General features: G+C 38.8%; 2 long non-coding RNA genes across 3 annotated transcripts in view; one reads left to right on the top strand and one right to left on the bottom strand.

The window, feature by feature from the left end:
- LOC134473050 (uncharacterized) overlaps positions 1-27,881 on the top strand; it is a 39,136-nt gene continuing 11,255 nt past the window's right edge. The window contains exon 1 of the long non-coding RNA XR_010043138.1: positions 1-871. This is a non-coding gene — a long non-coding RNA (uncharacterized LOC134473050). The remainder of the gene's footprint in view (positions 872-27,881) is intronic.
- On the bottom strand, positions 3,210-9,423 carry LOC134473049 (uncharacterized). Of its 2 annotated transcripts, XR_010043136.1 has the most exons (4): positions 8,764-9,423; positions 8,212-8,370; positions 7,447-7,654; positions 3,210-3,917 (listed from the first exon to the last, which is right to left on the bottom strand). It is a non-coding gene; the product is annotated as an uncharacterized LOC134473049 (long non-coding RNA). The 2 variants fall into 2 exon arrangements; XR_010043137.1 differs by lacking the exons at positions 3,210-3,917; positions 7,447-7,654 and adding an exon at positions 7,754-8,053 and having other exon boundaries at positions 8,764-9,416.

Here is a 27,881-nt window from a genome sequence, read left to right as displayed (position 1 = left end):
ACTCGTCTATGAGGTCCTGAATATGTCTCTTTATGTCTACTGGCACCGTGTGTGATATTGCATGTTTGATGTTCTCATTTCCCTTAGTATTTACCCTTCCTGGATCAGTGTTCTCAGGGTTGGGACCTGGGGACTTTTTGTTGTTGCTTCCTCTTCCCATATTTTTTACTTCTTCCAGGAGGCCCCAGTTTCTTTCTTTGTTGGTTGCAATTCTTCTGAAATGCACTTATTAGATGACCCTTCCCACTGCTGTGTGCTAGTGAGTTGCACACGGGGACAGCGTATGCTGGCCCTTCCCCTCTGGGTCATTCATGCTCCTGTGGCCTGCACTGTATTACTTTGCACTGCCTCCCCTCCAGGTCAGTCAAGCTGCTGTAGCCTGCACTGTATTACCCTGTGCTGCCTCCGCCTAGGTCAGTCATGCTGCTGTGGCCTGAACTGCATATTACTTTGCGCCGCCTCCCCTCTGGGTCAGTCAAACTTCTGAGGCTCCACTGGGTTAGTGTGGTTAGTGTGCACCACCACTGTAAGGACTTGATTTCAGATAACTTATTGGGTCTCAGCCAGATCATGTGACCCAGGCCTAGCTCACTCCAACAATCCTGTTCGGCAAGAGAACAACTGACTGAAGTCACTGCTGCCCCTTGTACTTGCCAGTCCTGCACAGCCCCAGAATGTCATCTGCTGGAGCCCCCTTTGTATGCAATGGCTCCCCTCCTGTCACTCACCACAGGTTGATGTAGGTACCCTGTCTACTCAGCTCTCTGTTCAGCTCACCGATCCCCAAACTCAATGTAAGTGTGCCTCCAGTGAGTCAAAGCAGTGGGACCTTGGACAGCTCAGCAAGTCGTGGTGGGACCCTGGATGTTTGGTAAGTCGCCTGCTGCAGCGGGAACACTGAACCTTTACTGTTCCAATAATAGCACCGGGATTGTATGTTTGGTTGGTTCATCTCAACTCAATTTCTTCTTGGGACAAGAGAATTCATCTCCTTCTATTTGGGACTCCACACACTGTATTATGTTGAATTCTAAGTTGACTATCTCAGGGAGCATCTGAGGCCAGTTGTTATCTATCTGCCATCTTTGCTCCTTCCCCTCAATCAAAACTTTTTTAAGAAAAAAATTTCTCTTGACTTTATATAAAGTGAATAAGGAATAATATATTATGCTACTCTTTTCTGAGTAATCATAAATCATCTTTTTCATTTCTACTTTTATAACAGATACAGAGCAGCCATGGTCCATAGTTTAAAGGGACGTTCTAAATATTAGAATGGCACTATTGAATCTGATTTTTAATGTGCCAGTGTAATTAAAATCAGTGGCTGATATTTCCTGGACTTATGTAAGATGGTCACTGTGGAAAGAGGGTCACTTTCAGACTTTTCCTAAAACCATGAGAAAATGAAGCCATACTGATACCAGTCTGTAAGTACATGGTATGCTTTATGACAGCTCAAGAGCTGCAGTGTATCCTTACATATCTGAGAAACTGAGTTTATGGGAAAATAAGCGAATAAGGATTTTGTAATGTGTGCTTTTATTGTAAATAAAAGGATCTCTAGATGTGCTCATCATCATCATCATCATCATCATCATCATCTCTCTCTCTCTCTCTCTCTCTCTCTCTCTCTCTGTGTGTGTGTGTGTGTGTGTGTGTGTGTGTGTGTGTGTGTGTTTGTGCATTGGGGCTTAAGCCTGGGACATTCACAATTAGCCACACCAGTCTGTTTCATTTCCCAGATTTTGAGACTGCATCTCACTGTGCTGTTCACTCGCCCAGCTTCATCTCCAACTGTCTATTCTCCTGCCTCAGCCACCACTGTGTTGTGGTTACAAGTGTGCACCAAGTGTCTTGGATGATTTTACCTTCTGAGTGTGTGTGTTATTTCTGAATACTTCAAGAGGTGGAAAAGTTCACTTATTGGACCTGTCTGGACTCTTAAGGCCCTGTTCCTCATCTGTCTCACAGGAATCAGCAGTAAGTGAAACAGAAGAAAATAATTTCATCTCATCCAAATCCTGTGTATTTGGGGGAAAAGCAATAGAGAAAAAGTCTAAGTGGCATCCATCTCGGGAGCAAGGATTCCATTGTTACAGGCTGAGTCTCTATTGGAAGACAGTGCAAAGTTCTCTTCCCCAGTAGGAGAAACCACCCCAACATCACAATTACTGCTCATCAGAGCAACTTTCTGCTAGTAACACTGTGGATCTAGGAAACATTTCTAGCAACTGTCATTTCCAGGTGAACTACTTTGATGTTAGAAAATGTGTTCCCCCGTAAGCTTCCTGGCCCAGTGATTAATCTCCCCTTATGGAGATTTCAAAAGGATTGGAAGGCAGATTTTAAAAAATGCTTAGTTTAGCTAGGGAAGTAGGTGTCCTGTTGAAGACAAGTGGAGAAGGGGAAAATGATTGTGCCTTAGCTAATAAGTATGCAGTTCCTGGGCGGTGGTGAATATACTGTCCTAGCTATCTCCACATGGAGATATTAACTGTAAGTCTGAATACATGTTAACATATTTATGTGTGTATTATAAATATTTATGTGCAGAAATGTATCCATATATAAGTATTTATATATTAATTTGTATTTATATACACACATGAGTGAATACACACCTATAAATGTGTACACATAGCTATATATAAATGCATATGTGTACATACTCACTTATTAAGTTAATTAAAATTGTTCTTAGGGAAGTGAGTCCTTTAAAATCTATTTTTGTTTGGGGCATTTGAGTCAGGTTCTCACTTTGTAGTTTAGGCTGGCCTTGAGTTCACTGTGTTGCCCAGGCTAGGATCAAGCAGGTCAGCCACTCATCCTGGTTCCATCAGAAACTGTTGGCTCGCTGCACAGATAGCTTAGAGTTTGGGGTCTCTCTTCAGTTCATTGAATGTGGGTCTGGAAGAGATTTCACTGTTGCCATCATTAACTTCTAATTTGAAGATATGGCACATAATGACTGTCAAGAATGTTGTAGTGATTCTCCATATGTGACTCACCCTGGAGGACAAACTCATTTTAGTGTCTGTCTTGCTATTTGCTTACCATGTGACACAGGAGTTGCACTCTCTTTGTCTACATAAAGAGTCTGCCCATTCCTCCTGATAAGAAAGGTGACAGCGTTCAGCAGAAAATTAAATGATTGGTGTCCCTTACATCCTTTATTATGGAAGAGTCTTACAGGAAAACTCAGTAAAGACATTCACATTACTTTTTTATTTGTACAGTAAGACTTTGTATGCAATTATGTCTTGAACATTCAAAAGTCATCATTTTACAGTTCTGGAGGTCATAAGTACATCTCAGTCCTTAGTGTGATAGAGCCAGGATGCTGTCAGGATGAACTCACTCTGGATGATCTAGAAGGGAATCTGTGATTCTTCAGCTCCTAGAGGTGTGCCTGAGACTGTGTCCCTTACCTTTCCATCTGTCAGAATTTTATCTCCCGGCCCCTCTCTAGGCTGCTCCTGTGTGTGCTGCCTCTTTGTGTGCTTTCCAGATGTCAGCACTGAAGATCCTCAGTCCACAGGAATTAAGGGTTCCCCAGATATTCTACTTCACAGTCAGTTAATTTCAAATTAAAAGAAGTCTGTTTCTGAAGAAGAAAAACTTGCAATGTGCTAACTAATTCCATTCATGCATCCACTTTCAAATGGAAATAAGCACTGACTGTACTTTGAAGCATAGAAGCGATGAAGATGAGTCTCATGGACCACTTGTAATTGTTGAAGTTCTGCACTGGATCTTCAAGTTGTCTCTCTATGAAGTGGCCTTTCTTTACTTGCTTGGTATGCAGGTGTTTACTGCGATAACAGACATGTTGAATGGTATCAGGTAAAGCACCTGGTGATGTGGGCGGTGCCATGCACAGATGTAATGGGGATGCACCAAGATGAGAGCTTCACCTACACTTGAGAAACCCACAGAATTATGAAAACAAGAATAATTGATATATATTCTACAAAGCTTAAAACAACCTTTTCTATAGAGAAAAACAACAATTCAAATAGTTTGTGATGTTCTCATTACAGGAAAGCTGCATATGAACATGTGAAACATCCAGAGAGTTTATGCAGGGGTAGGCAAGCAGTGAGTCTTAGGTGTGTTTGTGGTGAGTGAACAGAGTGCACCCTGGAATGTCTAAGGATGCTGGACCTGCTCTAAAGACCAAATAGGTTTTTGAAGATGTATGTGTGTGTGTGTGTGTGTGTGTGTGTGTGTGTGTGTATGTATGTATCAAAATCAATAGAAATATGTCCTGAAATGTTTACTTTTCATAAACATAAATTTTAATACTACATAACTATCCTAAAAGGAAAAAAAGTCCCATGACCGTGGATATGCTCTAACACTGAGCTTCTTGGACCCCAGTGCAAAGAAAGTAAAGTATTATGTTATAGATTTCTCATTTGTGGAAGAATTCCTGTTCTTAAATCTGGCTCATTGTTTTTGTAGTGCAAAATTTTGAGGATCATGTTTCTCTCAGGGAATTGCATGGGAGTGTTAAGAACTGAGTTGAGTAATAGTCTTAACTATAATTTCGTAGACAATGCAAAAGTAAGATCTACATGGTATTTTGCTCTACAATTGGAGACAGTGCATACACAGTGTTAAATGGTGAGACTGGAATATGGACCTGAGCTCATGTGCAAAATCTCATCAGTGGACAGAGTGTGGTCTCCCAACAATGAGCCCTAATGTCACTTGATTTGTGGACTTCCTAAGCCTCGGGTGATGTGAAGGTCCTGAACCTGTCTGAGAGCTGATTAGAGCATTTCAAGAGCTGAAGTCTTCATTTGCTGGCAAAAAACTTAACAATCCTGATGCGTGAATGCTTGAGGGTATCTTTCTCTGGCCAGAGGTTTTCTTCCCAATGGAGGAGGTGTGGAGGAGATCTCATCAGATGCAGCATGACATCCCCAGCTGTTCATCTTAGCCATCCTGTGTAAGTCAAGGAATTGTCCCCAATGCTGTGATTTTTCATTTGAATGTATGAATGATCCATCTCTCATATGAAACACAAAATAATGAATAAAAATAATTCACCCAAAATAAAGAAATACATGAAATCAGCTATGTTCTTAAAGTTTTCAGTGATTTATTGCTGTGGTCCCCAAGACCCAAGCCTGGTTGCCATCCTTGGCTGCTGAGTTTCGAATCTGGTATAGAACCCTGAACACTCCTCATGTCCTGATCCATGTCCACAGATTCAGAGGAGACTGGTCTGGTGATGGATGAAGATGGGAGCTTTCTTCTATCTGTTTCTTCTGTTTGTGGATATTTAAGAGTGAAGCCAGGCTCTCAGGATCCTAATGAAGCACTCTGCCACTGAGCTAAACCTGCAGTCTTGGAATTGGGACTTTTCTGAGCTCTGCAAAGAGTTCCTGTGTGGTCTGCCCTGCCTGCTCTCTACTGACTAACTGTACATCTTACCAGACCTGCTTTCTCCCAATGTCTGTTCCCTTGGCCTGCTTTTTACCCATGGATTGCTGAATTCTTCTCCTCCTCACTTCCTTGCCAGGTGCCATTGCCCCTGCTCATCAGGCTCCCCATTGTGACTCTGACCCTGATGAAAGTGTGGTGGCTCTTTCACTTATAAGGTGGTATCTGGAAGTGGAGCATTTAATCATGACCGTTGTGATCAGGTGCTGGGTTGAGAGCAGGAGTATAAGCGGATATCACAAGATCATTAGCCCACATTAGACACTGGGTTTTGTGTAACATGGAGAATGGTTTGTGTTCTGTACTTGGCTGGGGTAGGGTTGTGTGTGAGGTTGGATTCTTATGACTAGAAGAGCATGTGAGGAAGACAACAGAAAGGATCTTGCACAAAAACTGTTCTGTGTGAGCCTGTTTTCAATAATTGGACAGATTAAATGTACAGAGCTTCCTCAAATATCTGTGCTTGGTGGAAAGACAGCCTGTTTAACAGATAGCATTAGGAAAACTGGCTACACAGTGAGAATATTCAGCCTAAACCTGTATTTCTCATCATACAGTAAAATATAATAAATATGAATCAAAAGCCTGGACTTTAATACAGAAGCACTTAATCTTCAGGTAGATAATAATATAGATAAAATTTTGAGGGCATAAGAATAAATAAAGCCTTTTTGAACAGAACCCCAGTGTACCAGAAATAACATCAAGAAACAACAAATTAAATTATATTAAATTAAAATGCTTCTGTGTAGTTAAAGATGCAGCTGAAAGAGTGAAAAAACAAAATGTAGAACGAGGAGAATTCTTTGCCCCATGCTCATTAGGAAGGAGATTAATGCTGACAACATGTAAAGAACTCTAAAATAAACAGACCTCCTAAATAAGAGTCAATCAAAAATGGGTAAATGAAAGGGCCAGAGAGTTTTTAGAAAAAGAATAATAAGTTTTTAGAAGAAGAACAATAAGTTATTAGAAGAAGAAGAATAAATGGTAAATGTATAAAGAAATTTTCAGTATTACCAGCTCTGAGAAAAATGCAAATTAAAGCAACAGTGAGGTTACATTTTCTCACAGGAAAAATGGCCACCCTATAGAAATCAAATAGCACGAAATATTGGTGAGGCTGTGGGGAAAAATACACTCTTCTGTTTGGTTGGTAGAGATGGAAACTAGTACAACCAGCATGGATCTCTATATGCAGAGCCTGCAAAAACCTAAAAATAGAAATTCAGCTTGACTCCACTCTTCTGGTTCTAGTTATTTTCCACAAAGGGTTCAGGACATCTAATTACAATGATTCATTCACAGCCATGTTCAGAGCAGCACAACTTATAAGCACTCAATATTGGATGCAGCTCATAACTATGGACAGATGAATGGATATAAAGAAATGTACTTACACAGTGGAGTACTCCCAAGCCATAAAAATGAATGAGTCATTTGTACGAAAATGAATGCAGCTTGAGACCCTTATGTTAGATGAAATATATCAACACACAACCATACATATCCCATTGTTTCTCTTAGATGTGAAATCCAAAGTATTAATAGATTAAATAGCAAAATAAGACAGATAATACAAAATAAGCTGCTAAATGCTCTGCAAATTGATAGGGAAACTAGAGAGACAGGGAAGAGAAGATAAAGGTTGCAAGAGGAATTAAAAATAATTAAAATGTGTTATGTACATAATGCCAACTACCCACACTGTACATAGAAGTACAGCAAGTGCACATTAATAAACATAACATATGACAATACAAGCTTAGACCTAAAAACATTCCACAAAGTGTTTAATGTTCTACCTATTAAATCACATACTTATTTTCTTGATCCTGGCTTGATGACCCGGTGTATAGGAGAGTGTAAGTGCTACCCAGGCGGAGGGGATACCAGGAAGCAGGAAAGGATGGCGACAAAATAAGGATCATTCAACTTCTCTCATGTCAACCCCAATATGTGATGAGGCAGAGTCACAATTTAGATGCTCACCTTTGCCTTGCTACATTGATGAGAGAGATGTCACAGGACTAAAGTTTCTTTTAGCCAGGATCTTTAATCACCATGGAGTCAGTAAGACTAAGATCCCTTCAAGAAGCATCACTTCTCGATGATCCATGGAGTCTCAGGAGCTCACTATTGCCAGCCCTCAACTTTGCTATTCTGAGATGCAGGAAGCTCTCCAGGAGCTGCAGACAGGCTGAGAGAAGCATGGTCACCAATATACCCATTGGATTATCATGTGGTATAAAGAAGGTGCAATATCGATTATAAATCATAAGACACTACAATTTAATAGTCATTTTAGGCTAAATTTATTGTGTGTCTTGTTTGGCTTTATCCATTTTCTTTAAAAAAAATACCCAGAAATTTGAGGGCTCAAAGGAACCCCTGGAAGAGAGTTTCAGCCTTCTCTCTGTGTCAGAGGCCTCAGCAGAGCACAGGTCTTGGCTGCTCTGCTGTTTTCCTCACTCTCAGGCCTGGGCAGAGGCCTCAGCTGCAACTTATTGTTCTGATTCTTCAGTCTCTTCCTCTCATGCAGAGCAGCCTGTGCTGTGGGTCTCCCCAGGCAGGGAGCTTTGTGTTTGGTGCTCTAGCACTGTGGGATGAATATATAAATCTTGCATACAATAATAAACCCCATCATCCTCAGCCTCCACCCTGCTGATATTCAGTGTGAAATCTGTTCCTGACCCACTGCCACTGAACCTGTCTTGGGTCCAGGATAACTTTTTGGAAAACAGAAAAATTATATACCTTGGAGCCTGGCCTGGCTTGTGCACCACCCAATTCAAATAGGTGTTTCCATCACTATGTAGGAGGCTCTGATTGAACCTGCAGGAGATGGAGGTCAGCTCTCCAGGGCCACAGACACAGAGAGTGGGGTCTGGGTCATGACAACATCTCCTGTGGATCCTAAAATGATGAAGGAGAAGTGAAATATCAGGAAGGAACATTATGAGCCATTTTGATAGATTTCTGTTTTATCATTATCAAGTGAAGTTAGTATCTTTATTTTAAAGTGCAGTGGAAAATTTTCAAATTTGAGATTGTATCCAAGGTTTTTAATCACAAGGTTCCCTCTAGAATTCATCTGGGCAGCCCTCTCATTCTTTGAGGCAATCTTCATGAGAAGCCTGGTCCTCAGTCCTTCAGGAATTTCCTTCCCTCACTGATCTAAACTCACACTCCCATGCTTCAAGTCAGGGATGTGCATCTCATGTATGTACTGAACTTAGCCAGGCAGCAGATGAACCCCAAAACTCACCCCCTCTCTCCATGCCCCTCCTCATCTCCTGGTGTCCTTACCAATGATCCAGAGCAGTAGCAGCCCCAGGAGCTGAAGAGGGAGCCTCATTATGAGAATTGGGACTGAAGCATCCTAATCAGGTAAGGCAAAGCTAGAGCCAGATTTTATGTGAGACTTGCCAGGGAATGTCCTCCCTGGGGCAAAATGAAAATTCCCTGGTGGGTGCAGTGGTGCAGAAAGAGTGAAGAGCATGGGGGGAGGCTTCTCATGTGAGCCCAGTGGTATAAAATCTCTTCTGTATTTGGAGGAAAACAATAGAGCTACAGTCCATGCTGTGTGCAGCAGTGGGTACAAGGAATTCTTGGAAAACCTGTGTCTCCATAAGGGACACAGTGTTTAGGGCCGTGCCCATTCCAGACAGGACTGTGGTCCCCAGGATACAGAGATATGTGCAGATCACTCTCTGGGAGGGGAAAATTCATGTTTCTTAGCCTGCATCTTTTGTCCATGCGGATGTGCAGTTGAGATCTGTTTGTGATGAGGTAAGCCTAAGCAAAAAGTGCTTCAGGGAACCTGCAAAATATACGAGGTGCCAGATCTGTCCTGTACCTGAAATACAGGGGTAAATATACAGCTGTGATTTCCAAAACTAGAATAAGCTAAGGGGAACCTGCCCTCACTGATGATTACCTTGGCGATGACCTGTGTGGTGCACAAGATGATTCCTCACCATTCTCTTGGCTGATTGCTGTTCTGTTATGGCAAGCAAAGCAGCAATAGGCAGATTAGGACAGTCAGATTTTGAGTGTGTGCGTGTGTGTTTGTGTGTGTGTGTGTGTGTGTGTGTGTGTGTGTGTGTCTGTGTAGTTTTTATTTTCAAGATAACATGGTAGAGAAGATTGAGGATAGTGTGTGGTGACTGTAAGACAGAAATTGTTTGAAATATCTGGAAACTATCACTCCAGTGATGATAAAGAACACACATTTATAGCATGTGATACCTTCCTGTGGCCACTTGGAATCCCTTCCCATCCTCTCTCCCATATGGTTCTTCGCCTTTTCTCAATATGAGGAAGGTGCAACCTTTCTGCACATAGTCTTTTCCTTGTTTGAAGGCCAAATACAATCAGTGTGACCTTGTCAATGATAGGGAAAAGACACAGCCCAGCACCTCAGTCCACACCATGTGAGAGAGTGCACTTGTGCTGGACTCAGGAATGGACCACTTGAAACTTCCAGCTGAACTGAGTTGCATGGCTCTGGGTGCGGCACACCTAACTGAGGATTACTACCAACAACATCAAAGCAGAACTAAAGGGGAAGATGCTGTTTTTCTCCTGGTGAAGGTTTTCACACTGGATTTCCTGATACGAACTCACTTGTCCTCATTGTTAGAGGAGCTCCTGTCCTCCCTGTCACTGAGGACAGCTGTGGTTCTTTTCAAGGGAACTGGGTCTTTCCACTCAGTGTGGCTTCCTGGCTCCAGTGCAGAGGCCCACATCTGCTGGCATTGGTCCTTCACCCTTCTGGGTAAGTCTTTCTGGTTTCCACCACTGATCTTTGGGCTACTGAGTGCAGATCCTTGATGCAGACTTGTATGATGTATTGTCATGTCCTCTAAGCATTAGCTGGATATGAGTGGACTCTGTCATGGGCTCTAGGTATATAACTGGACAGGTGGAGAGCATTGCTGTGAGACCCAGCCCTTAGCTGGGTTCTATGCATGTCTAGTGTGTGGATGGATCTCCTGCATAGTTTTTCATTTGAAACTTTGGGTGCATATGATAAAATATTGCTGTAAATTATGTGTCCTGTGTTAATTCCTTTGCTTTGCAGACCCTGAGAATTACACCAACTTTTATTGTCTATATAAAAGCCTAAAGCCAGCTGGGTAGACTGGCACATTCCTATAATTCCATTTGGGTTTTGGGGCTACTTGGAGAAATTAAGAAGATTATTTTGAAAAATATTGGAAAACACTAAGGCTGTCAGTCAGGGTGAGTACATTTACCTGAGCTTACTGGAGGCTCTGGACTCCATGCCCACGACCAACAAAGATTTGTAAGGTCTTATCTCTCACCATGGTCCCTCAGTAGGCAGATTATTAGCTTCACGGTGAAGAAATATGGGTGTCATCAAATCCTTCACTCAGCAAGTGAGTATACTTGCTGAGGATAACTCAATAACACTTTGAGTATTTTCATCCACTTATTTGGATCAAAGGAAAAATTTTGAATTTCTTGTAATAAAAGACAAACACCTGACATCCTAAATGCCATTTAAAGTAAGTCAAGCAGTTCTACTCTAAAAAGATCAGAAGACTTATCTACAATTGTCTTGCTTTTCTTAATAAAACGGAAAACTATTTTACAAAGTTAAACTGTGCAGAACAAATTTCTTTTGGAATTTTCTGGGGGCGCACATTATGGTAACTGCCACCTCCATCCAAAAATTTTAGCACTCAAAATGAAAATTCTAGTTGTTTACACATTTTTAAAAATTCATTGCTTGAATTAGTTTTTCCAACTCCCAATTCTGGTTGGAGCATGTTGCTATGTGTATTTTTTACTGTTTTCATTCATACTTGAATTATGAATTTTTTGGTCTTTGTTGATATAAGATTTTGCTGTGCAGTTCAGGTTGGCCTGGAACTCATTTTGTGGTCTAGGATGACTTAGAACTTGCAGTGACCCTACAGCCTCAGCCTCTCAAATGCTGTTTTATAGGCAGTTGCTCCAACACCTGGCTCAGATTTTGAATATCGACAATTTCTGACCTTGTGGTCTTTTGTTCTTAAAGTATTATCTATAAACTATTTACATTGTGAGTTATCACTGAATGATGCCAACTATTGCCCATCATTGTTTCTTTTTGTGTCACTAATCCATTTATTTTTTCCCTTTTGATTTATTTTTAATTTCTTGTGTTGCTGGTTTGCTGGTCATGAATTCCCTTAATGACTCCTTGTCATGGAACTTCTGTATTTTTTCCTAAACATGGAAATATATTTTGGTAGGATATTATAATGTGCATTGAAATGCTTTTGAACTTGATAACTCCTCTAGCCTCTCCTGGCTTTAAAATTTATTTTAAGAAATCTGCTGTTGTTCTGATAGGTTTATCTTTTGAAGTTACTTGATATTTCTCTCTAGGGGTTTTTAGTATTCTTTCTTTGTTCTGATTTTCTTTGATTTTTTCTATAATGTGTTGTGGAGAGATTCCTTTGTGAACGTATCTCCTTGGGGTTTTAAATGCCTCATTATCTGGATGTTCATTTCAGTGTCTAGATTTGAAAATTTTCTGCAATAATTTTGGGGAAAAATGTTTAGAACTTTCCTTTGTTTCTTCAGTCTTTTATTGACTTCTGTACTGCTCAGTTTGTGTCTTTAGAGTCATTGATGAACTCTAAGATCGATTTTTCATCATTTCTTTTGTTACAAGAAGAATCCCTGAGATATCTACTACACCCTTCCTGTCCTGAAGTTCTGGTACTTTCTCTTCTAATTGGTCATGTATTCTGGCACGGTGCTCAGCTGTGCTTTTCATTTCCAGGAACTGTGCTTTCTTCATTTTTACAACCATCAATTATTTCCTAGGTCATTAATTCATATTCTGAATTGTCTTGTGGCATTCAGTCAGCTGTCTGTGTCTTCTTGAAGGCTGCCAAATGTCTTATTAATTAAAATGTTCAGCTTGTTTACATCCTGTTTGAGCTCACTGAACATGGTATGCATTTTCTTCTTTGATTTCTCCAAACATTTGACCATTTGGTTTCTGAGTTGCTTCCTGGACACTTTCTCCACTTTATTGACTGCCAGATAGATTTTTAGGAGTTACATCCTTTTTAGGCATCTTATTGAGTTACTTGTTCTATATTCCTGTTTTTATCATAAATGTTGTAGATCAGTTGGGCTAGAAACTTCTGCTGTTAGAGATAACCAACAGCAAACTGCAAAGAGAAGAGTTTCTGATAATATCTACCTGAAAAGAACATTAAAGAGTTTGAGAAACAGTGGCATTAGGTCCTCTCTAATTTTTTTATACAATTCAGTGTGAACCATATGGGCTTTCAGATTTATTTATTTGTAGGTCTTTAATTACATCTTCAATTTAATCAACTGAAATTGATTTATTTAATATTCATATCTTGTTGATTCAGCTTTGGTAATTGCTATATCAAGAAATCTGTGTATTTCTACTCCATTTTCCATTTTACTGGCATGTAAGCTGTTGAAAGAGGTATGTATTCTGGGAGATCAGTTGCCATTTCACCATTTTCCTTCCTAATTGCATGGATTTGAGACTTTTCCTTCTTTCTTTTGATTACTCTGGCTATGGATTTTTCCACCCTGTTTAATATTTCAAAGAGCCAATTTTTGCATTCATTGATTCTTTGCATTGTTTTCTTAGTCTCCATTGCATTAATTTCTGTTCTGACTGAAAGTTTCTTACTTCATGTGATCTTAAATCTGACACGCTCTTGTTTTTCCTTAAGCTAGATGTTCAGCATTATGTTTTCTCTGTGAGCTTACTCTGTTTTCCTGATGTGGGTTTTCAGTGCTATAAATTTTCCTCTTAGGACTGTTTTCACTGTGTCTCATAAATTCTGGTATGTTGTATTGCCATTATCATTTAATTGTAGAAGCTGTCTAATTTCTTTTTAAATTCCATCTTTGACTCACTGGGTATTCAGCTTGGTGTCATTTAATTTCCATGTGTTTATGAACATTTTTTTGCCTTTTTGCCTTTTTATCGGTACCAGGGATCAAACTCACGACTGCCTGCTTGCAAGGCAGGTGCTTATGCCGCTGAGTTAAATCCCCGGCCCCTGAACTTCTTGTGGTTTCTTTTTTTTTCTACCTGTAGCCAAACTCAGAGTCTTGTATTTGCCAGGAAGGTCCTTATATACTGAGCTATATCCATGGACCAGCTGTTTTGGTTTCTTTTTAAAATTTTTAAAAAGATACTAAGACAAAACAGAACAGAACAATGTAAGCAACACTGTACTTCACCACTAGACAACATGATATTAACAGTAGTACCATTATGTCTCTTTCTTTGAAATAGTTGAGCACACCTTCACATACAATAGTATCAAACGTAACAAAATAGTTTAAAACCATTAAAGAGAATGAAAGTATTACAGGGCATGCAGAACCAAGTAATAGAGAATGAACAACGGCTACTATATTGTCTCATTGTCCAAAAAAATTAGTTTATATTATCACGCATATTTAAAATCCAGTAAGATGCAACATAATAGTACCAATGGAAACAGAAAAACAAAAGCATGATAGGACTTCCAAGCAAGATGATATTAACTCATCAGTGGATATCATAATGTTTTGTTTTCTTCAAAATAGCTGTTCATACAATCACAGATAGTAAAATCAAACAAAACAGAATAAAACTGTTTCAACTAATCAATGAAAACGTTATAAGACTTCAAAGCAATGTAATGGGGAATCATGATAACCATAAAATCTTATGCACTCTTACTATTTCTTACACTAGGAAGACCATACGGTATTTATACATGTGAGTTTGATTTATTTCACTTATGAGTATGGTCTCAAGTTGTGTCCATTTATTTATAAATATCTTAATGTTATCATTCTTTATAGCTGAGTAGTACTTTATAGTATAAAAATAACCACAACTTTTTTATCCATTCCTCAGTTGATGGACACTTCCAAGATCTGGCTATTACAAACTATGCTGCTATAAACATGGCAGAATATATATCACTGTGATATGATAGTTTCATTTCCCTGGGAATATACCTAGAAGTGGAATAGTTAGGTTAAATGGGACTTCCGATTCCTAATTTTTGAGGAATGTCGAGACTGACCCCTACCATGGTTTCACCAGTCTGCCCTCCCACCAACATTGCAGGAGAATTCCTTTTTCCCCACAGCCTCTCCAGCATTTTTTGGTAGTTTTCTTGACCCTGGCCATTCTTTCTGGAATGAGATGAAATCTCAGTGTGGTTTTAATTTGAATTTCTCTAAGGACTAATGATGATGACTATTTTTTCCTGTATGTATTTGCCATTTGTATTTCTTCATCTGAAAACTGTGTATTCATCTCAGATGCCCATTTTTTGGACTGGGTTTTTGAATTTCATGGGTTTGATTGTTTTAATTCTTTATATGTTTTAGACAAAAGTCCTTTGTCTGAGGGACAGTTCACTACGATTTCTTCCCAGTTTATGGGTTTTCTTTTCACTATGCTGTAGATTTCTTTTGATATGTAGAACTTTTTAATAAGACGTGATACTAGTTATTGATTCTGGGAAGTATTTCCCATACCATTTGATTCCTCTTCTTGAATTCTCTACCTAACGATATATCTTCAAGATTTTTTACCTACTTTGTCTTCCAACAGATATAGTGTTTCTGTTTTAATTTTCAGATCTTTGGTCCATTTAGATTTTAGTTTCGTACATGGTGATAGGCATGGGTCTAGTCTTAGTTTTTGGCATATGGAAAACCAGTTTTGCCAGCACCATTTATTAAAGAGATTGTCTTTCTTACAGTGAACATATTTGGCCCCTTTATCAAAGATAAGGTGATAGAGTGTGTTTGCAGTTGTGTTTGTATCTTCTAACCTTTTACATTGATTTTCAGATCTGTTTTTATTCCAGTACCATGTTGATTTTATTACTATAGCTTTGTAGTATAACTTCAAGTCAGGGATTTTGATGCCTCCTGCCTTGCCTTTGCTGCTTCGAATTATCTTTGCTATTCTAGGTCTCTTAAGGTTCCAGATGAATTTTAGGAGTGATTTCTCTAGATTTATGAGGTATGTTGATGGTATTTTCATTAGGATTGCACTTAATCTGTATACAAGTTTTGAGAGAATGCCATTTTCACAATATTTATTCTTCCTACCCATGACCAAGGGATGTCTTTCCACTTTCTGAGATCCTCTTCAATTTCTTTTTCAAGGGATTCTAATCTTCCCTGTATAGATCTTTTACTTCTGTCATGAGATTAATTCCTAGACATTTCATTTTTTGGATGCTACTGTGAAGGTTGTGGCTTCACTTATTTCTCTCTCAGTGATTTTGTTGTCAGTGTATAGGAATGCTATTGATTTTTGAGTATTGACTTTGTTTCCAGCTACATTGCTGAATTTATTTACTATATCTAGGAGTCCTTCAAAGGAGTTTTAGGGTTCTTCCATGTAGAGTATCATATCATCTGCAAATAATGATAATTTAGCTTCCTCTTTTCCTATCTTTATTCCTGTAATTTCTCTCGTCTAATTTCTCTGTGTAGTATCTCTAGTAATGTGTTGAATAGGAGCAGTGATAAGGGATATTATGGCCTTGTATCTGATTTTAAGGTAAAAGCTTTCAGTGTTTGGCCATTTATAATGATGCTGGTTGTTGGTTTGTAGTAGATGACCTTTATCATATTGAGGTAAAGAGCACCTATTTCATTTTGCTGTAAGGTTCTTATCATGAATGAGTGTTGCACCTTCAAAAGCTTTTTCTGCATCTATAGAAATGAACATGTGATTCTTACTTTTTGGCTCTATTGATATAGTGGATTATATTCCCAGATTTATGTATATTGAACCATCCCTGCATACCTGGTATGAATCCCACTTGGTCATGTCATATAATCTTCTTGATGATTTGCTGTATCTTGTTTGCCAATATTTTACTGAGAAATTTTGCATCTATATTCATTAAGGATAATGGACTGTAGTACTCTTTTATAGTAGGGTCTTTCTCAGTTTTTGGCACTAGAGAAATATTTCCTTCCAGGAATGACTTGGGAAAAATTGCTTCCCTTTTGATTTCACTGAAGAGTTTGAGGAGTGTCGGCATTACATTTTGTTTGTATTTCTTGTAGAATTCCACAGTAAACCCATCTGGGCTTGGACTATTTTTTGTAGGTAAGGACTTAATTACATTTTCAATTTCATTAGTAGAAAATGGGTTATTCAGCAATTTTGCATCTTCTTGAGCCAGATATAGTAGTTTATGTGTTTCTAGAAATCTGTCCATTTCTTCTGTGTTATCGGACCTATAAGAGTAGAGGTTTTTGAAATTGGTGTTGATGATCTTCTTGATTTCCACAGAGTCTGTAGTGATTTCACCTTATTCATTCCTTGTTGCATGTATTTGAACTTTTCTTTTCTTTTGTTAATGTTTTGCTAGGGGCTTATTAATTCTACTTATTCATTCAAGGAACCAACTATTTGATTCATTGATTCTTTGGATTGTTTTCTTAGTCTCTATTGCATTAACTTCTGATCTGAGTTTTATAATTTCCTGCCTTTTCTTGGCTTTGGGCTTGACTTGCTCTTCTTTTTCTAGATGTTTGAGGTGTAGCACCAAGGTGTTTATTTGGGTTCATTATGTTTCCTAATACGGGAACTCAGTGCAATAAGTTTTCCTCTGAGGACTGCTTTCATTGCATCCTAAAGATTCTGGTAAATTGTGTTTGTATTTTCATTTCTTTGTAGGTACTGTTAAATTTCTTCTTTAATTTGCCCTGTGGTCCACTGATTGTTCAAAAGTGTATTATTCAATTTCCATGGTTTGTGGAGCTTCTGCAGTTTCTTTATTATTAATTTGTAGTTTCATGGTACTATGATCTGAAAACATGCATGGAATAATTTCAATTCTTGTATTTACTTAAATATGTTCTGTGGGTTAATAGAAGAATGTTTATTCTGATGTTGTTTGATGGAACTCTCTGTATATATCTATCAAATCCATTTTTTTCACATATGTGATTCAGTTCTGTTATTTCTTTGTTGATGTTGTCTGGTTGCTCTGTCCTTTGGTGTCAATGGTGTGTTAAGTTCTCTTGTTATAATTGTGTTACTGCTAATTTGGTTTTTCATTTCTGTTAATACTTGCTTTATATAACTGGGTGCTCTGGAATTTGATGCATATATATTTAAGGTTGTTATCTCATCCTCTTGAAGTTTACCCCTAACCAGGATGTAACAACCTTCTTTATCTCTTCTGATCATTATTGGTTTGAAGTTGACATTGTATGCAAACAGAATAGCTACCCCCACTTGTTTTTGGGTTTCTGTTGCATATAGTATTGTTTTCCATCCATTGACTTTCAGTTTGTGAGTATCCTTTTGGGTTACATGGGTTTCTTGTAGATAGCATATGGTTTTTATGTTGTTTCTTGATCCATTCTGCCAGTCTGTTTCTTTTAATTGGTGCATTGAGACCATTTACATTAATGGTTATAACTGTTATATGTTGGTTTATTATTGACATGTTATTTTTCTGCTGTTAAATCTTAACCTTTCCATTCTGTTTAATTGTCTGTTTTGCTTAGTGGTTTTTTTCTAAGTGTATCTAAATTGTGTTTTAGTTTTCATTGCAGGATTGGCTTGATGATCATGAAGTTCTTCAGCTGTTCTTTGTCATGGAAGTATCTTATTTCTCCATCCATTTTGAAGGACAGTTGTTCAGGGTACATCACTCTGGGTTGGAAATCATTTTCTTTAGGATCTGAAATACCCCCAGCTCTTCTTGACTTCATCATTTGCGTTGAGAAGTGTGTTGTGATTCTGATAGGTTTTCTTTATCGGTGATCTGTCTTTTCTCTTTGACAGCTTTTAATATTGTATTCTTATATTGGGATTCTGGGATAGTGATTATTATATGTCTGCATGTAGTTTTATTTTGGTTATGAATATTTGGAGTTCTACAAGCTTCACTGATCCTGATGTCAGTCTCCATTGTCATGTTTGAGAAATTTTCAGCTATTACTTCTCTAAATATCCTCTTGACGTCCTTTATGTTGTCCTGTTCTTTTTCATTTATCCCTGTCAATCTTATGTTGTTTTTCTTTGTGTTATCTTCCAGCTGTTGAATTGTTATTTCCTGATTCCTTGTTATTTTAAAAAGATCTTTCTTTTCCTATTCACTAGCTGCAATCTTGTCTTCGAGGTCTGAAATTCTATCTTCACTTTCATTGAGATGGCTTTTACCACTTTCAGAGGAATTTTTGATTTCCTGTATATGTCTTTGCATCTGCTTTATGTATTGTGTTTTTTTTAAATATTGTTCATCCAGGGATTCTACCTTTTTGTTTGGTTCTTCCAATGTTTTAACTGTGTCTTCTTTAAATATGTTCAACATCTCTCTCTTTTTTTATCATTTCTTCTTTACCTGGGAGATTATTTCTAGTTTTAATTGCTTTAAAGCTTCCTGGAGTTGCTTCTTTATTTCACTTGCTCTTATTTCAGTTGTATGGTATATATTTTATTCTATTTACATAAGTCCTAAGGTTTCTTGGGATGGGCTGGAGGTTTGAGATTGCATTTTGGTCTTCTGCTTTGTCATTTTCCTATATTTCTGTTTTTCAAGTATTGTTCCAAGGCTTCCTGTTGATGTGCTGGAAATTGTCTCTTTTGCCTTAGGCTCCTGGTTCTGAATGGAGGTTGCTGAGCCTGGTCCACTTAGGCTCTCAGGCCCTCCTATGCCACCTTCAGTGCTCCAGGTAGCTGGGCAGGGACCTAACCACTGTTGATGATGAGCTAAAAGCTCTCCCTGGGCAAAGATCAATGCCTTGGAACTCACTTCACTTGCTCTCAAATCCTGTAATTGAAGAAGGTCACTGTGGTGTAATATAGTTTGTCCACAAAACCTCCCAAGGCTAGTCTAGTGTTCCTGGGCTCTTAATGGGCCCTTGAGCTTCAGAAGAGATGATCTTAATGTCTCCTGGGGCTCATGGTGGCATGTGGACTTACCCTAGCCACCAGCTGAGTTTCCCAGTTTGAGAGAATGTCATTGGGCGTGTCCTGGGCAGGCCTGAATCCTGCCAAGCGCAGCCTAGTGTATGGTATACTTTAGAGAATGTCACATGTACTGCTGAGAAGAATGCATATTCTGATGTTGTTGGATGGACCACTCTGCATATGTTGTTGTTGGATGGACCACTCTGTATACGTATATCAAGTCCATTTTTTCACAGCTGTGAATCAGTTCTGTTATTCTTTGCTGATTTTCTGTCTAGTTGATCTATCCCTTGGTGTCAATGGTGCATTAAGGTCTCTTGTTATAATTGTGTTATTGTTTACTTGATTTTTCATTTTTATTAATGCTTGCTTTGTATAGCTTGGGTTCTGGAATTTGGTGCCTATACATTTGAGATTGTTCTCTCTTCTTCTTGAAATTTTCCACTAATTCGTATGTAGTGACCTTCTTATCTCTTCAAATAATTCTTGGTTTGAAGTTCACATTGTCTGAAAACATAATAGCTACCCCTGCTTTTTGGGGGGGGGGTTTCCTGTTGCGTGAAGTATTGTTTCCCATCCTTTGACTTTCAGTTTATGAGTTTCCTTTTGGATTAGATGGGTTTCTGGTAGACAGCATATGGTTGGATATTGTTTCTTGATCGATTCTGCCAGTCGGTTTCTTTTAATTGGTGCATTGAGACCATTTATATTAATGGTTACAACTGTTATATATTGGTTTATTGTTGACATGTTATATTTCTGCTTTTGAATCTTTACCTTTTCATTCTGTGTAATTGTCTGCTTTGCTTAGTTGATTTTTTCTAAGTGCATCTAAACTGTCTTTCAGTATTCTTTGCAGGATTGGCTTGGTGATCATGAAGTTCTTCAGCTGTTCATTGTCATGGAAGTATCTTATTTCTCCATCCATTTTGAAAGACAGTTTTGCAGGGTACATTAGTTTAGGTTGGAAATCATTTTCCTTCAAGATGTGCAATACCTTTCGCCATGTTCTTCTTGACTTCATTGTTTGTGTTGAGAAGTGTGCTGTAATCCTGATAGGTTTTCCTTTATAGGTGATCTGTCATTTTTCTCTAACAGCTTTTAATTTTCTATTCTTATGTTGGAGTTCTAGAATGGTGATTATTATATGTCTGCTTGTAGTTTTATTTTGGTTATGGCTATTTGAAATTCTTTATACTTCACTAATCTGAATGTCAGTTTCCATTCTCATGTTTATAAATTTTCAGCTTCAGTCCTGTAATTGGCCTCTTGATATCATTTGTATTGTCCCTTTCTTTTTCATTTGTCCCTATCAATCTTATGTTGTTCTTTTTTGCATCATCTTGCAGTTGTTGCATTGTTATTTTCTGGTTCCTTCTTATTTTTAAAAGACCTTTCCTTTCATGTGCACTAGCTGCATTCTTGCCTTCAAGGTCTGAAATTCTATCTTCAATATTGTTGAGGTCGTTTGGGCAACTTTCAATGGTATTTTTTATTTCCTGTATATCTCTTTGAATCTGCTTCATTTATTCTCTTTATGTCTTATATTCTTTATCTAGGGTTTCTTTATTTTTGCTTTGTTCCTCTAATTTTTTTTTTTTGTCTTTTTCCTTTTTATTGGTACCAGGGATTGAACTCACGATTGCCTGCTTGCAAGGCAGGCGCTTATGCCGCTGAGCTAAATCCCCAGCCCCTGTTCCTCTAATTTTTAACTGTGTCTTCTTCAAATATGTTTGGCATTTCTTTCATTACTTTTAACATTTCTTCTTTTACTTGGGAGATTATTTCTAATTTGCATTCATTTAATCCTTTTTGGAGTTACTTCTGTATTTCAGTTGCTATTATTTCAGGTATTTCAAGTATATTACATGTATTTTCTTCTAGGTGCATGACTCTTAGGCTTTCTTGGGATGGACCAGGGTTTTGAGATTATTTTGGTAATTCTTCTTGTCATTTTCCTATATTTCTGTGTTTTAAGTGATGTTCCAAAGCTGTTGGAAATTTTCTCCTATGCCCTTGGTTCCTGGGACTGAATGGAGTTTGCTGTGCATTGTCTATTCAGACTCACAAGACCTCCTGTGCCACCTCCTGTGTTTCAGAAAGCTGGGCAGACTCTAACAACTGTGGGCTACAGCCTGAAGCTCTCCCCAGGCAAGCACTGATGCACTATAACTCATTTCATATGCCCTCAGCTCCCTTGATGGACCAAATTCACTGGGTGTGGTCTAGACTGACCACAAAACCTCCCAAGCCTAGTCTAGTGTGGCTGGACGCTGGGTGGCCACCTACCCACTGGGAATTATAATCTTTTTTTTTGTCTTTTTCATTTTTATCGGTACCAGGGATCAAACTCACGACCACACACTTGCAAGGCAGATGCTTATGCTGCTGAACTAATTCCCCAGCCCTGGAGTGAAAATCTTAAACTCTAGCTGGGCCCGTGCTGATGTGCTGGAACTCACCTCATGAGCCCCAGTTTCCCAGATTGAACAAAGGTTGCTGGCCATGGCCCACCCAGGCCTGAAACCTTCAGAGCCAAGTCTAGTGTGGCTGGAAGCTGTGCAGGGACTTAACCACTGGGAGTGATGATCTTAAAATTTCCTGTTTTGGTTTCTTTTGTCATTGATTTTCAATTTCACTGCTATGTGATCTGGTAATTTGCATGGAATATTTCAAGTTGTTTACATATACACAAGTTTGATTATGAGAAGTATGCTTTCTATTTTAGAGAAGCTGAAAAGAAAGTGATGCTGTAAGGTGGGACACCTAGTATATATCCACTACATTCACTTTTTCAAAATTTGGTTCAGTTCTAATACTTATTTGTTGGCTGTTTGTCTAGCTGACCTGTCTATTTGTGTCAATGGATGATTGAGATCTTCAAAGTAACCATATTAGTGCTTATGTGCTTTTTCAGGTTTGTTAAGATTTGTTGAATATAGTTGACTATGATGTTGTTTGTTGTGTATATTTTGTGCTGATTATGCTTTCCTGTTGAATTGTTCCATTTCCAAGGATGTAGGGACCTTTTTTCTCTCTCTCAATTCTTCTTGGCTTGAAATCAACTTTGTCTGCAGACACAATAGCTGAGCCTGTTTTTTTCAGGTTCCTATCACATGGATTATTGGTTGCCATCCTTTGACTCTTGGTCTATGAGTTGATTTTGGAATTCATTGCATTTCTTCTGTGCAGTGCACTGTTGTTTCTTACTTCATGATCCATTGTATCGATGTGTTTCCTTTGACTGATGAACTGAATAGAAGGCCCATTGATCATCATAACAGGTGTATATTGACTTGTCCTTACCATGTTATTTTCCTAAAATAGGCTCTCTTTTTATCCCTTGAGCTTTACCACTTGCTCTGCCTGACAGCTTAATTTTGTGGATTTCGTGGAGTTATACTTTTTTTTCTGTTTCTAAAGTGTCCTTCGGAAAATTTTGAAGTCCTAATTTTGTGTTCATGTATTTTATCAGTTCTTTGTCATGGAAATATTTTATGTTCCCATTGATTTTGAAAGATAGGTTTGCAACCTATCAGTTTGGATTTAAGATCTTTTGGAGCAAGGCACTTGACACCTTTCACTCCAGGATCTCCTTGACCTGAGGGTTTATGTTGAGAAGTCAATTGTGCTTATGATAGGATTTCCTCTGTATGTAATTTGTTTCTTTTTTCTAAGAGCTTTTAATGTTGTGTTTTTGAATTGCATTTCTTGAATCTTGACCATCTTATGCCTTGCTGTGGGTTTTCTAGTCATAGATAGAGTTCTATTTGACTAACTTATAGGTGTGTCAGATTCTTTTATCTTGGTGAGAAGTTTTCTGCCATGGTGCCTCTGATCAGTCTTTTTTTGTTATTTGTGCTATCTCCTGCTATTTTCATCATCTCTAACCATTCTTATGTTATACTTCTTCACATGATATAGCACCTTCTGGATGGACATCTTATCATTCCTTTCTATTTTTAGGAAATCTTTCTTTTCATAATTATTAACCAAAAACATGTGTTTGGTATTTGACATTCTGTTCTCACATTGGTTTATTTTGCTGTTTATACATTCAGTGAAAGTTTCAATATTTTGGATATCTCCCTGAGTCTCTTGTATGAATTCCATTATGTATCTATGTTGGTCTTCATGGTTTCTCTCATTTTCCTAAGTTCCTCTATTTATTAATCTGTATCTGGTGTACAGTACCTAGGGGTGTTTTCCATTATGGCCACTATCTGTTTGTTTTCTATCAAATCATTTCTGATTTAGTTTGATCTAGATCCTTGTTAATTTATTTTGATGTGATCATTTCAGACAGTCACGGTAGCTGGCTTTTGAGTGGTCCCACCTCCATTCCCCCTTGTCTTGCCTTTGTTTCACTGATTGTCTGGAGTTGCACTTGTGGAATTGCCTTCTCATTTTCTAATTTTCTTTTTCTTAGTTTAATTCTTGAGTTGATGCTTCTGAATTGCCTATGGTGGATATCCTGATTGCTGTTATTTAGAACCTTTAGGAAATGACTACTGAAAGTGTCTTCCAGGTGTAGACCGCTTTTGTGTTTTCAGTTGTGTTGTAAGATCCTACCTCTTCAATTTATGAGTTGAGTAGTTGTTGCCTTGTTGGCCCATCCTCTGGTCACTTTACACTGGCCCACAGTGTTTTCAGTGACCATTAGGCAATGTCAGTCTGGGAAGGAAAGGAAAAGAAGAAATTAAAGAAAGAACAGAACAGAAACACAATCACCAGAAAACCGGAAACCATGTTTACATTCATATAAAGAAAAGGTCAAGCATAAAAAGCAAAACAAATAATGAGAGAGAGAGAGAAGGAAACTCTCCTCCCCAAGTTGCATCTCTGCTATCACTGGTAGAGAAAATGTGTAGACAGAATCTAGGTCCATGCTGATTTATCCCAACAAGTCAGAATTTGCTTTATGGTGAGGTAGTGCATAATCTCAGTGAGCCTCAACTTTATTGCCATTGACGTTCAGGGCACTTTCCATTCATGAGGGTGACACCAGATTTTTTCAGCCTGCAGCAGTCAGTGTCACTTCTGTGGTCTTGAACTTAACTGAAAGCCAGGAGAGGAGACAGTGGTTTTTCTGAGTTTGAAGCTCAGTTGGCCTCTCTTGAAAATGACCAGTCTCTCACAAATGACCAAATCCATACCACTCACCAGGATGTGCAGTCTATAGCATCTGTGTCTCTGCAAAGGTCTCTGGGTTGCCAGCTTTCACTCTGTGATTTCAGGCTAGAGTGCTTCCTCCCCCAGGATGAGTACTGCAACAGTGACAACGTGCCGCCCATCACCTTCCAGGCTCCTCTTTATGAGCTCTGTTCAATGATCTCTGCCCTTTGTGCTCTTGATCCAGATTAGTGTGTCAGTCATGCAGCATTTGTTTTAATGCAAAATTTAATCAGGGGTGTCAATGTTCCTTAGCAAAGCTGCCTAGAATCTTGATAGAAGAATAAAAAATGCCAAAATTAGTATAACAACAACTTCAGTATGAAAGAATCAGATTTCATACAAAAGAGCAATGTTTTAGATAAAGTAAACTGTTGATGTTTTTAACTTCAGCATCTAGGTTTGTTTAGTAACTCTAGTTATGAGCAAATGATTGATCATTAGCTATTGTACACTGTGGCTTTGTAGTATCTGAGGACTCATCTGATTGTAGGTGTGTGTGCATATGTGCACATGTGTGTTTTGTCAGTAGTTGTACGTAGTCGTCAGAATATTCTGACAGCAGAATTTCAGGCCTATAATGTCAGAGCACAGGCAGCAGAGATCTGGTGTGGTTGCCCTAATTTTCTGAGGATCAGGTAGGTCAGAGGTGCCATTCAGATAATGGGAAAGCACTGGGAATGAGCTCGATGAAGAAAGCAAATGGTTTGGCATGTTCCTCAGAGGCTGTTTCCAACAGGTTAAATAGGAATAATGGTACTCACGACTCATCAAATAGTCCAGAGGTTCAGTGCTGTGAGACATTCAGTCTCTTCTGTGGTCATTAAACTGGATAACAGGATAGTGAATAAAATATTTCAGTATGTTTGCAAGATGAAATCTGAGAAAATATCTCCCTAAGAATTTTCTGTGCATGAGAATGAGGAGTAAAGGGCAGCATGTGCCCATTTCTTTGTAAAGTAAAAAGCTTCCACTTTCCTGGGAAAGATCTGTGGATGTTTATATTGGTACCCTATAGTATTTGAACAAGTGTTTGTTTTGTTTATTTGGGGGGGGTACCTGCATTAAATTCACGACCTTGGACCTGCCTCATACAAGAGGTGCATTGAGTGGTGTCCCCGGCCCTTGTGCATTTTCCTGCGTAGATTTTTTTTTAACCTTGCATAACACGTAGCCATTGCGCTATAAAAGTTATCTTAAAAGTCTTCCAATTGCCTGAGGAAAAACTCAGATTATGGGCGAGAAAAAGTGTTAATGGGGGATCTATTGTATTTATACTGGCTCTCATTAATATTTGTACAACTACAATGTGACCCTGCACATTATATTCTATGGAAATACCAGCATAGGCAAAGCATCTGATGCTTCACAGCTTCAGTGCTCTGAGATACTGCCAAGAGATCTGCACTTGTTAAAGCAGATTGCAGAGGAGCAGAAACAGCCCCCACGCAAGCTCTTTACCTTGAGTTTCTGTCCCTTGCCCTGATCCTGCTACAGTTCCTGTTACTTCTGTTTCTTAAAAAGGGCAGGTCACTGTGATGCATATTGTAAGAACCAATCACAGACAGCAAAGTGCTCTCTGTACTTCCTCAGGGTAACCCGATAGAGACCTCTTTCCCTGCGGCTTCGTGGCTGACTTGATAGAAGTATTGGTTTCTTGTTTTTGCCTGTAAGTGTTAGTAAATCTGCCTCTGAATCTTGTGTGTCCTTTTGGCTTTTCTACTTACCAGAGCAACAGTATGGGAGAAAAACAATTGGACGCAACTTGGAAGGGGAATGTTTTTTACTTGGAACTTGTGCTTCACAGGACTGACCAACAGGTGTCAGCAAGGGGCTGTCTGTTTTAAAAGTAATGTTTGAAGTCTTGCCCTGCCTGGAAAGAGCTGTGCTCTTCTAAGAAACACAGTGGTTAGAAGGTTTTTAACAACCCGCCCTAACGGTCATTTTAATGCTCATTCAACACTTCAATTTTACATTTTTGAAAGGAAAAGAGATTCTTAAAGCATTGTCTTGGCTCTAGGATCTCAATTTCTCACCCTTCCTATGTGTCCCCCTCTCTCAGTCTCACTCTGTCTCTCTGCTTCTGTCTTTGTCTCTGTCTGTTTTCTCCTCTCTCTCTCTCTCCTTCCTACAGGTTACTCCTACTCCATAGCCTCCATTGTAGGTTTCTCCTTGTGTCCTGACTTCTGAGAATTGGGCTGCCTTTTAGGTCCCAGTCTGTCCTCATCTACTTACCATCATTTCCTGGTGACCTCACCTCTATCCCTATATTTGCATCTTCTAGTTCAGATCACTTCCCAGAGATCTAGCATCTCACATATACAAGGGTTGAGTGGAGGCCTGGGGCCATCTCACCACTGGAAATATGCTCCCCTGCAAGTCCTTAGTTCCCCTTGTTACCCAGTGTTGCTTTTTCTGCCTTCCCATTGAAGGAGGCTTCTTGTAAATTCTGTGATGGATCCTTTCCAAATATAAGGCAGTCTATGATTTGCTTGTTCTGCCTCGGTTCATGTCCAGGATGTCAGAAAACTTACTTGTTCTGCCTTTAAACCATGACCAGAGCCTTCCCACCTTTTGAAACAGCTGGTGCAAGGTCTGGAAAAGTAAGCACATGCTGCCTTAGATAATGGGATTAGATAACTTTTTAATGTTCACTTTCAATGATGTCTGAAAGGCCAAAAATAGCAAAGAGATATCAATTGTTCCTATTATCAGACTCTTCATTTCTATTATCTTACATTTAACTTTGACCTGGGGTTTTAGTGCAGAGGCACAAATGTGTGCCTGGCAAACATGAGGTCATGAGTTCAATTCCCAGTACCAAAACAAAACAAAACAACAACAAAAAACCACAAACAAGAACACCACAAAAAAAAAACATTTAACTTTGAGGATAGTAGTGGTCCTGGAGGATTATCACAAATGGAAGAAATGGAGCCTATTGAGATTTATCAAGCATGTCTCATGAGGATGAGGGGAGGTGAGAGGCACCTGCCTTAATTCTGAAAATGTCAGGTCTGCATGTCTTTTTTTCCAATAAAAATCTTTTTACAAATGATCCTTGTGGAAACTAAAGCTGCATATGTGCTTGGGATGGGGAACAGAGCCAAAGATTGCCCATAAAAAGCAAGGAAAATTGCTACTAATTGCTGTGAGAAATTTTCTGAGCATTTGTTTGTCTCCTTGATAGGTAGCTGTAATCCTGGATATCACCAAATAAGGATAGACCCAACTTCTCTGAGGTCATCCTCAGGTACCTCGAGGCAGAATCACAATT

The sequence above is a fragment of the Cavia porcellus genome, unplaced genomic scaffold (assembly GCF_034190915.1).
Source record: "Cavia porcellus strain 051 isolate PalLab524CR breed Dunkin Hartley unplaced genomic scaffold, mCavPor4.1 scaffold_25, whole genome shotgun sequence".
NCBI classification, from domain to species: Eukaryota; Metazoa; Chordata; class Mammalia; order Rodentia; family Caviidae; genus Cavia; species Cavia porcellus.
Note: the sequence above shows the minus strand (reverse complement) of the source record. Positions and strands in the feature narration are given on the sequence as shown.